The following is a 13,053-nucleotide window of genomic DNA, read 5'->3' as shown; positions in this document are numbered from 1 at the left end:
GAAAAAGGTGTTTCTTCCGGAGGAGAAAGCCAGGGAGTTATCCGAACTTGTCAGGAACCTCCTAAAACCAGGAAAAGTGTCTGTGCATCAATGCACAAGAGTCCTGGGAAAAATGGTGGCTTCTTACGAAGCGATTCCATTCGGCAGATTCCACGCACGAACTTTTCAGTGGGATCTGCTGGACAAATGGTCCGGATCGCATCTGCAGATGCATCAGCGGATAACTTTGTCTCCACGGACAAGGGTGTCTCTTCTGTGGTGGTTGCAGAGTGCTCATCTGTTAGAGGGCCGCAGATTCGGCATACAGGACTGGGTCCTGGTGACCACGGATGCCAGTCTGAGAGGCTGGGGAGCGGTCACACAGGGAAGAAACTTCCAGGGAGTGTGGTCAAGCCTGGAGATGTCTCTTCACATAAATATACTGGAGCTAAGAGCGATTTACAATGCTCTAAGCCTGGCAAAACCCCTGCTTCAGGGTCAGCCGGTGTTGATCCAGTCGGACAACATCACGGCAGTCGCCCACGTAAACAGACAGGGCGGCACAAGAAGCAGGAGGGCAATGGCAGAAGCTGCAAGGATTCTTCGCTGGGCGGAAGATCATGTGATAGCACTGTCAGCAGTGTTCATTCCGGGAGTGGACAACTGGGAAGCGGACTTCCTCAGCAGACACGATCTACACCCGGGAGAGTGGGGACTTCATCCAGAAGTCTTCCACATGATTGTGAACCGTTGGGAAAAACCAAAGGTGGATATGATGGCGTCCCGCCTCAACAAAAAACTGGACAGGTATTGCGCCAGGTCAAGAGACCCTCAGGCAATAGCTGTGGACGCTCTGGTAACACCGTGGGTGTTCCAGTCAGTGTATGTGTTTCCTCCTCTGCCTCTCATATCAAAAGTACTGAGAATTATACGGCAAAGGGGAGTAAGAATGATACTCGTGGCTCCGGATTGGCCAAGAAGAACTTGGTACCCGGAACTTCAGGAGATGCTCACGGAAGATCCGTGGCCTCTACCTCTAAGACGGGACCTGCTTCAGCAGGGACCGTGTCTATTCCAAGACTTACCGCGGCTGCGTTTGACGGCATGGCGGTTGAACGCCGAATTCTAAGGAAAAAAGGCATTCCGGAAGAGGTCATCCCTACCCTGGTAAAAGCCAGGAAGGAGGTGACTGCACAACATTATCACCGCATTTGGAGAAAATATGTTGCGTGGTGTGAGGCCAGGAAGGCCCCGACGGAGGAATTTCAACTGGGTCGATTCCTACATTTCCTGCAAACAGGATTGTCTATGGGCCTCAAATTAGGGTCCATTAACGTTCAAATTTCGGCCCTGTCGATTTTCTTCCAGAAAGAATTGGCTTCAGTTCCTGAAGTCCAGACTTTTGTAAAAGGAGTACTACATATACAGCCCCCGGTTGTGCCCCCAGTGGCTCCGTGGGATCTTAATGTAGTTTTGGATTTTCTCAAATCCCATTGGTTTGAGCCACTCAAATCGGTGGATTTGAAATATCTTACATGGAAAGTAACCATGCTACTGGCCCTGGCTTCAGCCAGGAGAGTGTCAGAATTGGCGGCTTTATCGTATAAAAGCCCATATCTGATTTTCCATTCGGACAGGCAGAACTGCGGACGCGTCCTCAGTTTCTGCCTAAGGTGGTTTCAGCGTTTCACCTGAACCAGCCTATTGTGGTGCCTGCGGCTACTAGCGATTTGGAGGATTCCAAGTTGCTGGACGTTGTCAGGGCATTGAAAATATATATTTCAAGGACGGCTGGAGTCAGAAAATCTGACTCGCTGTTTATACTGTATGCACCCAACAAGCTGGGTGCTCCTGCTTCTAAGCAGACGATTGCTCGTTGGATTTGTAGCACAATTCAACTTGCACATTCTGTGGCAGGCCTGCCACAGCCTAAATCTATCAAGGCCCATTCCACAAGGAAGGTGGGCTCATCTTGGGCGGCTGCCCGAGGGGTCTCGGCATTACAACTCTGCCGAGCAGCTACGTGGTCGGGGGAGAACACGTTTGTAAAATTCTACAAATTTGATACCCTGGCTAAAGAGGACCTGGAGTTCTCTCATTCGGTGCTGCAGAGTCATCCGCACTCTCCCGCCCGTTTGGGAGCTTTGGTATAATCCCCATGGTCCTGACGGAGTCCCAGCATCCACTAGGACGTCAGAGAAAATAAGATTTTACTTACCGATAAATCTATTTCTCGTAGTCCGTAGTGGATGCTGGGCGCCCATCCCAAGTGCGGATTGTCTGCAATACTTGTACATAGTTATTGTTACAAAAAAATCGGGTTGTTATTGTTGTGAGCCGTCTGTTCAGAGGCTCCTACGTTTGTCATACTGTTAACTGGGTTCAGATCACAAGTTGTACGGTGTGATTGGTGTGGCTGGTATGAGTCTTACCCGGGATTCAAAATCCTTCCTTATTGTGTACGCTCATCCGGGCACAGTATCCTAACTGAGGCTTGGAGGAGGGTCATAGGGGGAGGAGCCAGTGCACACCACCTAGTCCTAAAGCTTTTATTTTTGTGCCCTGTCTCCTGCGGAGCCGCTAATCCCCATGGTCCTGACGGAGTCCCAGCATCCACTACGGACTACGAGAAATAGATTTATCGGTAAGTAAAATCTTATTATTACTCCTCTATTCTATAAGCAGGGTGATGGTCACACTGGGGCTGATTCAGAGTGGCACACAATTACTTGCGCTGCTGCAATTGTTGCTGCGATAAGTGCAAAAATATGCCAGTGGATCAGACGCCGTCTTGTGTATAGCAACTCCCCCTGCCGACACTGTCTTGTGTATAGTAACACCCACTGCCGGCACCATCTTGTGCCAACAACATCATGTGTGTGGACATGCCCACTGCCGGCACAGTCTTGTGTATAGACACACCCACTGCCAGCACGGTCTTGTGTATAGACAGACACGCCTACTGCTAGCACTGTTTTGTGTATAAACACGCCCACTGCTGTCACCATCTTGTGTATAGACACGCCCACTGCCAGCACGGTCTTGTGTATAGACAGACACGCCTACTGCTAGCACTGTTTTGCGTATAAACACGCCCACTGCTGTCACCATCTTGTGTATAGACACGCCCACTGCTCCAGCACAGTCTTATGTATAGACACGCCCACTGCTCCAGCACAGTCTTATGTATAGACATGCCCACTGCTCCAGCACAGTCTTATGTATAGACACACCTACTGCTGGCACTGTCTTGTGTATAGACACGCCCACTGCTCCAGCTCAGTCTTATGTATAGACATGCCCACTGCTCCAGCACAGTCTTATGTATAGACATGCCCACTGCTCCAGCACAGTCTTATGTATAGACACGCCCACTGCTCCAGCACAGTCTTATGTATAGACATGCCCACTGCTCCAGCACAGTCTTATGTATAGACACACCTACTGCTGGCACTGTCTTGTGTATAGACACGCCCACTGCTCCAGCTCAGTCTTATGTATAGACATGCCCACTGCTCCAGCACAGTCTTATGTATAGACACGCCCACTGCTCCAGCACAGTCTTGTTTATAGACACACCTACTGCTGGCACTGTCTTGTGTATAGACATGCCCACTGCTCCAGCACAGTCTTATGTATAGACACGCCCACTGCTCCAGCACAGTCTTGTTTATAGACACACCTACTGCTGGCACTGTCTTGTGTATAGACATGCCCACTGCTCCAGCACAGTCTTGTGTATAGACACTAGAGATGAGCGCCTGAAATTTTTCGGGTTTTGTGTTTTGGTTTTGGGTTCGGTTCCGCGGCCGTGTTTTGGGTTCGACCGCGTTTTGGCAAAACCTCACCGAATTTTTTTTGTCGGATTCGGGTGTGTTTTGGATTCGGGTGTTTTTTTAAAAAAACACTAAAAAACAGCTTAAATCATAGAATTTGGGGGTCATTTTGATCCCATATTATTATTAACCTCAAAAACCATAATTTCCACTCATTTTCAGTCTATTCTGAATACCTCACACCTCACAATATTATTTTTAGTCCTAAAATTTGCACCAAGGTCGCTGGATGACTAAGCTAAGCGACACTAGTGGCCGACACAAACACCTGGCCCATCTAGGAGTGGCACTGCAGTGTCACGCAGGATGTCCCTTCCAAAAAACCCTCCCCAATCAGCACATGACGCAAAGAAAAAAAGAGGCGCAATGAGGTAGCTGACTGTGTGAGTAAGATAAGCGACCCTAGTGGCCGACACAAACACCGGGCCCATTTAGGAGTGGCACTGCAGAGTCACGCAGGATGTCCCTTCCAAAAAACCCTCCCCAATCAGCACATGACGCAAAGAAAAAAAGAGGCGCAATGAGGTAGCTGACTGTGTGAGTAAGATTAGCGACCCTAGTGGCCGACACAAACACCGGGCCCATTTAGGAGTGGCACTGCAGTGTCACGCAGGATGTCCCTTCCAAAAAACCCTCCCCAATCAGCACATGACGCAAAGAAAAAAAGAGGCGCAATGAGGTAGCTGACTGTGTGAGTAAGATTAGCGACCCTAGTGGCCGACACAAACACCGGGCCCATTTAGGAGTGGCACTGCAGTGTCACGCAGGATGTCTCTTCCAAAAAACCCTCCCCAATCAGCACATGACGCAAAGAAAAAAAGAGGCGCAATGAGGTAGCTGACTGTGTGAGTAAGATTAGCGACCCTAGTGGCCGACACAAACACCGGGCCCATTTAGGAGTGACACTGCAGTGTCACGCAGGATGTCCCTTCCAAAAAACCCTCCCCAATCAGCACATGACGCAAAGAAAAAAAGAGGCGCAATGAGGTAGCTGACTGTGTGAGTAAGATTAGCGACCCTAGTGGCCGACACAAACACCGGGCCCATTTAGGAGTGGCACTGCAGTGTCACGCAGGATGTCCCTTCCAAAAAACCCTCCCCAAACAGCACATGACGCAAAGAAAAAGAAAAGAAAAAAGAGGTGCAAGATGGAATTGTCCTTGGGCCCTCCCACCCACCCTTATGTTGTATAAACAAAACAGGACATGCACACTTTAACCAACCCATCATTTCAGTGACAGGGTCTGCCACACGACTGTGACTGATATGACGGGTTGGTTTGGACCCCCCCCAAAAAAGAAGCAATTAATCTCTCCTTGCACAAACTGGCTCTACAGAGGCAAGATGTCCACCTCATCATCACCCTCCGATATATCACCGTGTACATCCCCCTCCTCACAGATTATCAATTCGTCCCCACTGGAATCCACCATCTCAGCTCCCTGTGTACTTTGTGGAGGCAATTGCTGCTGGTCAATGTCTCCGCGGAGGAATTGATTATAATTCATTTTAATGAACATCATCTTCTCCACATTTTCTGGATGTAACCTCGTACGCCGATTGCTGACAAGGTGAGCGGCGGCACTAAACACTCTTTCGGAGTACACACTTGTGGGAGGGCAACTTAGGTAGAATAAAGCCAGTTTGTGCAATGGCCTCCAAATTGCCTCTTTTTCCTGCCAGTATAAGTATGGACTGTGTGACGTGCCTACTTGGATGCGGTCACTCATATAATCCTCCACCATTCTTTCAATGGTGAGAGAATCATATGCAGTGACAGTAGACGACATGTCCGTAATCGTTGTCAGGTCCTTCAGTCCGGACCAGATGTCAGCATCAGCAGTCGCTCCAGACTGCCCTGCATCACCGCCAGCGGGTGGGCTCGGAATTCTGAGCCTTTTCCTCGCACCCCCAGTTGCGGGAGAATGTGAAGGAGGAGATGTTGACAGGTCGCGTTCCGCTTGACTTGACAATTTTCTCACCAGCAGGTCTTTCAACCCCAGCAGACTTGTGTCTGCCGGAAAGAGAGATCCAAGGTAGGCTTTAAATCTAGGATCGAGCACGGTGGCCAAAATGTAGTGCTCTGATTTCAACAGATTGACCACCCGTGAATCCTTGTTAAGCGAATTAAGGGCTCCATCCACAAGTCCCACATGCCTAGCGGAATCGCTCCGTGTTAGCTCCTCCTTCAATGTCTCCAGCTTCTTCTGCAAAAGCCTGATGAGGGGAATGACCTGACTCAGGCTGGCAGTGTCTGAACTGACTTCACGTGTGGCAAGTTCAAAGGGCATCAGAACCTTGCACAACGTTGAAATCATTCTCCACTGCGCTTGAGACAGGTGCATTCCACCTCCTATATCGTGCTCAATTGTATAGGCTTGAATGGCCTTTTGCTGCTCCTCCAACCTCTGAAGCATATAGAGGGTTGAATTCCACCTCGTTACCACTTCTTGCTTCAGATGATGGCAGGGCAGGTTCAGTAGTTTTTGGTGGTGCTCCAGTCTTCTGTACGTGGTGCCTGTACGCCGAAAGTGTCCCGCAATTTTTCTGGCCACCGACAGCATCTCTTGCACGCCCCTGTCGTTTTTTAAATAATTCTGCACCACCAAATTCAAGGTATGTGCAAAACATGGGACGTGCTGGAATTTGCCCATATTTAATGCACACACAATATTGCTGGCGTTGTCCGATGCCACAAATCCACAGGAGAGTCCAATTGGGGTAAGCCATTCCGCGATGATCTTCCTCAGTTGCCGTAAGAGGTTTTCAGCTGTGTGCGTATTCTGGAAACCGGTGATACAAAGCGTAGCCTGCCTAGGAAAGAGTTGGCGTTTGCGAGATGCTGCTACTGGTGCCGCCGCTGCTGTTCTTGCGGCGGGAGTCCATACATCTACCCAGTGGGCTGTCACAGTCATATAGTCCTGACCCTGCCCTGCTCCACTTGTCCACATGTCCGTGGTTAAGTGGACATTGGGTACAGCTGCATTTTTTAGGACACTGGTGACTCTTTTTCTGAGGTCTGTGTAAATTTTCGGTATCGCCTGCCTAGAGAAATGGAACCTAGATGGTATTTGGTACCGGGGACACAGCACCTCCAACAAGTCTCTAGTTGGCTCTGCAGTAATGATGGATACCGGAACCACGGTTCTCACCACCCAGGATGCCAAGGCCTCAGTTATCCGCTTTGCAGTAGGATGACTGCTGTGATATTTCATCTTCCTCGCAAAGGACTGTTGGACAGTCAATTGCTTGGTGGAAGTAGTAAAAGTGGTCTTACAACTTCCCCTCTGGGATGACCATCGACTCCCAGCAGCAACAACAGCAGCGCCAGCAGCAGTAGGCGTTACACGCAAGGATGCATCGGAGGAATCCCAGGCAGGAGAGGACTCGTCAGAATTGCCAGTGACATTGCCTGCAGGACTATTGGCATTCCTGGGGAAGGAGGAAATTGACACTGAGGGAGTTGGTGGGGTGGTTTGCGTGAGCTTGGTTACAAGAGGAAGGGATTTACTGGTCAGTGGACTGCTTCCGCTGTCACCCAAAGTTTTTGAACTTGTCACTGACTTATTATGAATGCGCTGCAGGTGACGTATAAGGGAGGATGTTCCGAGGTGGTTAACGTCCTTACCCCTACTTATTACAGCTTGACAAAGGGAACACACGGCTTGACACCTGTTGTCCGCATTTCTGTTGAAATAGTTCCACACCGAAGAGCTGATTTTTTTGGTATTTTCACCAGGCATGTCAACGGCCATATTCCTCCCACGGACAACAGGTGTCTCCCCGGGTGCCTGACTTAAACAAACCACCTCACCATCAGAATCCTCCTGGTCAATTTCCTCCCCAGCGCCAGCAACACCCATATCCTCCTCATCCTGGTGTACTTCAACACTGACATCTTCAATCTGACTATCAGGAACTGGACTGCGGGTGCTCCTTCCAGCACTTGCAGGGGGCGTGCAAATGGTGGAAGGCGCATGCTCTTCACGTCCAGTGTTGGGAAGGTCAGGCATCGCAACCGACACAATTGGACTCTCCTTGTGGATTTGGGATTTCGAAGAACGCACAGTTCTTTGCGGTGCTACTGCTTTTGCCAGCTTGAGTCTTTTCATTTTTCTAGCGAGAGGCTGAGTGCCTCCATCCTCATGTGAAGCTGAACCACTAGCCATGAACATAGGCCAGGGCCTCAGCCGTTCCTTGCCACTCCGTGTGGTAAATGGCATATTGGCAAGTTTACGCTTCTCCTCCGACAATTTTATTTTAGGTTTTGGAGTCCTTTTTTTACTGATATTTGGTGTTTTGGATTTGACATGCTCTGTACTATGACATTGGGCATCGGCCTTGGCAGACGACGTTGCTGGCATTTCATCGTCTCGGCCATGACTAGTGGCAGCAGCTTCAGCACGAGGTGGAAGTGGATCTTGATCTTTCCCTAATTTTGGAACCTCAACATTTTTGTTCTCCATATTTTAATAGGCACAACTAAAAGGCACCTCAGGTAAACAATGGAGATGGATGGATACTAGTATACAATTATGGACGGACTGCCGAGTGCCGACACAGAGGTAGCTACAGCCGTGAACTACCGTACTGTGTCTGCTGCTAATATAGACTGGTTGATAAAGAGATGTCGTAGTATGTATGTATGAAGAAGAAAGAAAAAAAAACCACGGTTAGGTGGTATACAATTATGGACGGACTGCCGAGTGCCGACACAGAGGTAGCCACAGCCGTGAACTACCGTACTGTACTGTGTCTGCTGCTAATATAGACTGGTTGATAAAGAGATGTAGTAGTATGTATGTATAAAGAAGAAAGAAAAAAAAACCACGGGTAGGTGGTATACAATTATGGACGGACTGCCGAGTGCCGACACAGAGGTAGCCACAGCCGTGAACTACCGTACTGTACTGTGTCTGCTGCTAATATAGACTGGTTGATAAAGAGATGTCGTAGTATGTATGTATGAAGAAGAAAGAAAAAAAAACCACGGTTAGGTGGTATACAATTATGGACGGACTGCCGAGTGCCGACACAGAGGTAGCCACAGCCGTGAACTACCGTACTGTACTGTGTCTGCTGCTAATATAGACTGGTTGATAAAGAGATGTCGTAGTATGTATGTATGAAGAAGAAAGAAAAAAAAACCACGGTTAGGTGGTATACAATTATGGACGGACTGCCGAGTGCCGACACAGAGGTAGCCACAGCCGTGAACTACCGTACTGTACTGTGTCTGCTGCTAATATAGACTGGTTGATAAAGAGATGTCGTAGTATGTATGTATAAAGAAGAAAGAAAAAAAAACCACGGTTAGGTGGTATACAATTATGGACGGACTGCCGAGTGCCGACACAGAGGTAGCCACAGCCGTGAACTACCGTACTGTACTGTGTCTGCTGCTAATATAGACTGGTTGATAAAGAGATGTAGTAGTATGTATGTATAAAGAAGAAAGAAAAAAAAACCACGGGTAGGTGGTATACAATTATGGATGGACTGCCGAGTGCCGACACAGAGGTAGCTACAGCCGTGAACTACCGTACTGTGTCTGCTGCGACTGGATGATAAATAATGATATAAAAAAAATATATATATCACTACTGCAGCCGGACAGGTATATATATTATATAATGACGGACCTGCTGGACACTGTCTGTCAGCAGAATGAGTTTTTTATAGAATAAAAAAAAAAACACCACACAAGTGAAGTCACACGACGAGTGTTTAACTTTTTCAGGCAATCACAATATAGTATACTACTAACTATACTGGTGGTCAGTGTGGTCAGGTCACTGGTCAGTCACACTGGCAGTGGCACTCCTGCAGCAAAAGTGTGCACTGTTTAATTTTAATATAATATGTACTCCTGGCTCCTGCTATAACCTATAACTGGCACTGCAGTGCTCCCCAGTCTCCCCCACAATTATAAGCTGTGTGAGCTGAGCACAGTCAGATATATAATATATACATAGATGATGCAGCACACTGGGCTGAGCAGTGCACACAGATATGGTATGTGACTGTCTTGTACTCCTGGCTCCTGCTATAACCTATAACTGGCACTGCAGTGCTCCCCAGTCTCCCCCACAATTATAAGCTGTGTGAGCTGAGCACAGTCAGATATATAATATATACATAGATGATGCAGGCATGCAGCACACTGGGCTGAGCAGTGCACACAGATATGGTATGTGACTGAGTCACTGTGTGTACCGTTTTTTTCAGGCAGAGAACGGATATATTAAATAAAACAACTGCACTGCTGGTGGTCACTGTGGTCAGTCACTAAACTCTGCACTCTCTTCTACAGTATCAGCCTCAGGTCAATCTCTCTCTCTCTCTCCTAATCTAAATGGAGAGGACGCCAGCCACGTCCTCTCCCTATCAATCTCAATGCACGTGTGAAAATGGCGGCGACGCGCGGCTCCTTATATAGAATCCGAGTCTCGCGAGAATCCGACAGCGTCATGATGACGTTCGGGCGCGCTCGGGTTAACCGAGCAAGGCGGGAAGATCCGAGTCGCTCGGACCCGTGAAAAAAAACATGAAGTTCGTGCGGGTTCGGATTCAGAGAAACCGAACCCGCTCATCTCTAATAGACACGCCCACTGCTCCAGCTCAGTCTTGTGTATAGACACGCCCACTGCTCCAGCTCAGTCATGTTTATAGACACGCCTACTGCTGGCACTGTCTTGTGTATAGACACGCCTACTGCTCCAGCTCAGTCTTGTTTATAGACACGCCCACTGCTCCAGCAGTCTTATGTATAGAGACACGCCCACTGCTCCAGCTCAGTCTTGTTTATAGACACGCCCACTGCTCCAGCACAGTCTTATGTATAGACATGCCCACTGCTCCAGCACAGTCTTATGTATAGACACGCCCACTGCTCCAGCACAGTCTTATGTATAGACACGCCCACTGCTCCAGCACAGTCTTGTGTATAGACACACCTACTGCTCCAGCACAGTCTTGTGTATAGACACACCTACTGCTCCAGCACAGTCTTGTGTATAGACACGCCCACTGCTCCAGCACAGTCTTGTTTATAGACACGCCCACTGTTCCAGCTCAGTCTTGTTTATAGACACGCCCACATTGGATCTCTGAGCAAGTTTATGCTGTCCCAGCATGAGTGTCTCACCTAAGATGCCGGGACTTCTCCTGCTACAAACACATTTGCAGTGCGACAAATGAATGCCTTGCCCCGGGTGACAAAATCCTGGTTTCGGCCCTGCACTCATTCTATTTATTATCTGTAATTTGGTGCTGCGTATTGAGGTATGGTACAGATAAGCGTTATCAGAGAAATATCACCTTGCTCTACCTGCGGAGCAGACGGAATGTCAGTATCTCGCACTTCGGCAATCCTAATATATCCCCACCCACAGTCAGAAGCTCAGTCCTGCAATGCTCCGAAAACATCCTGTATGTTAAACTAATTGGTCATGTAATCCAGGAAAGCAAAATCCACATTTGTATATTGTAAGTATACGGCATCATATCAAAACTATTCCTCCAGAAAGCTAATGGGGTAATGTACCAAGCAGTGAAAGGAGTAGTGAAGTGGAACAGTAAAGAAGTTGCCCATAGCAATAAATCAGCTAATACCCATTGGCGTATTTATAATGCGCACAAGGTGTGTGGTGCATACGGGCCCCAGGGGGACCCACATCGCACGCACTGCACTCTTATAAATATACTTTCCCCTCCAAAGTCCTACAGTGGCCGGGGCTACAGACGGAAATCACTGGGAAAATGGTATGGCGGACATTTTCCTGATGATTTGTGCATACGCAGTATAGATGTCCCTGGGGTAAAGAGCGGACACCATGCTCCAGGAGACCTGTGCATGCACAGCAGCAGGGCTTAAAGTGCTCCTGGAGAGGTGGTGGAACTCATTTACCCCACCACCTACATTCCGCCTCTCCCACACACACATACACATTAAGCAGAGCCAGTGCCAGTGCTAGTGTGTTTTCTGCACCCAAAGAAAATATTAAAGAAAATCACCCAGCGCTAGCTGATAATATTTAAATATCTGCAGCCTCTGTAGTGGGTATGCTCCTCCCACAATATAGCAAAAAAACTGAAAAAGTTTTTTCCACGAATGGAAAAAGATAGAGGCGCTGATATAGAAATATTGTTAACTAGGTGCTTCATTGCGCCCTACGGGCGCTCTTCACACCGTCGCAAGGGGCTACGCCCCCTTAACCCTTGCATGCCTTTCTGGGGTTCAATATTTGTATTATATGGAGTATTACCTGCATTCCTTTGTTAGTGGTTAAATATTGCACAATGAAAGGGCGTGCGATGGTGAAGGAGGCGCAGCCCCTTGCGACGGCGTGAACAGCACCTGCAGGGCACGATGTACAGAATGTAGCGGGTGCGGGGGGGACTGCGGATGGTGTCTGTAGATGCTGCGGGTGGAGGGGGGGCGGAAGTGGGGGTGGGGCCTGGATGGGGAAGGGTCGGAAGGTGCTGCGGGTGGGGGAGGGGCAGAGGAGTGGGGGATGCAGATGGGGGAGGGGTCCAGAGGCACTGCAGGTGGGGGAGGGGCAGGGGTGCCATGGGTGGGAGAGGGGCAGGTGTGGGGATGTTGTGGAAGGGCGAAGGGTTCCGGAGGTGCTGTGGGATGGGAAGGGGCGGGAGTGCCGCTGGTGGGGTAGGGGTCCGCAGGTGCCATGGGTAGGGGAGGGGCAGGTACGGGTGTTGCGGCGGATGGGGAAGGAGGTCTGGAGGTGCTGCAGGTGGTGGAGGGGCAGGTGCGGGGGTGCCATTGGTGGGGGAGGGGTGGGTGAGGGGGGGACCGTGGATGGAGGAGGGTGTCTGCAGATGCTGCGGGTGGAGGGGGCAGGTGTGGGGGGAGACATATAAGGGGGGTGAATGGTGGAGGGGGCCTGGAGGTGCTGGGGGTGGTGAAGGGGCGGAGGAGTGTGAGCCGTGGGTGGTGTAGGGGGTCTGGAGGCACAGCATGTGGGGGAGGGGTGGAGTGCCGCATGTGGTGGAGGGGAAGGTGCGGAGGTGTGGTGCATTGGGGAGCGGTCTGGAGGTGCTGCGGGTACTGTACATGCCAAAAAGGTAGTTGGAGGGTATGCAGTAACAGGGCCAGGACAGGGGTGACAGGGTCAGAACAGGGTTGACGGGGCCAGGACAGGGGTGACAGGGACAGAACAGGGGTGACGGGGCCAGGACAGGGGTGACGGGGCCAGGACAGGGGTGACCGGGCCAGGAC

Source organism: Pseudophryne corroboree, chromosome 7 (genome assembly GCF_028390025.1).
Source record: "Pseudophryne corroboree isolate aPseCor3 chromosome 7, aPseCor3.hap2, whole genome shotgun sequence".
Lineage (NCBI taxonomy): Eukaryota > Metazoa > Chordata > Amphibia > Anura > Myobatrachidae > Pseudophryne > Pseudophryne corroboree.
The sequence above is the reverse complement of the archived record's forward strand: the minus strand, read 5'-3'. Positions refer to the sequence as shown.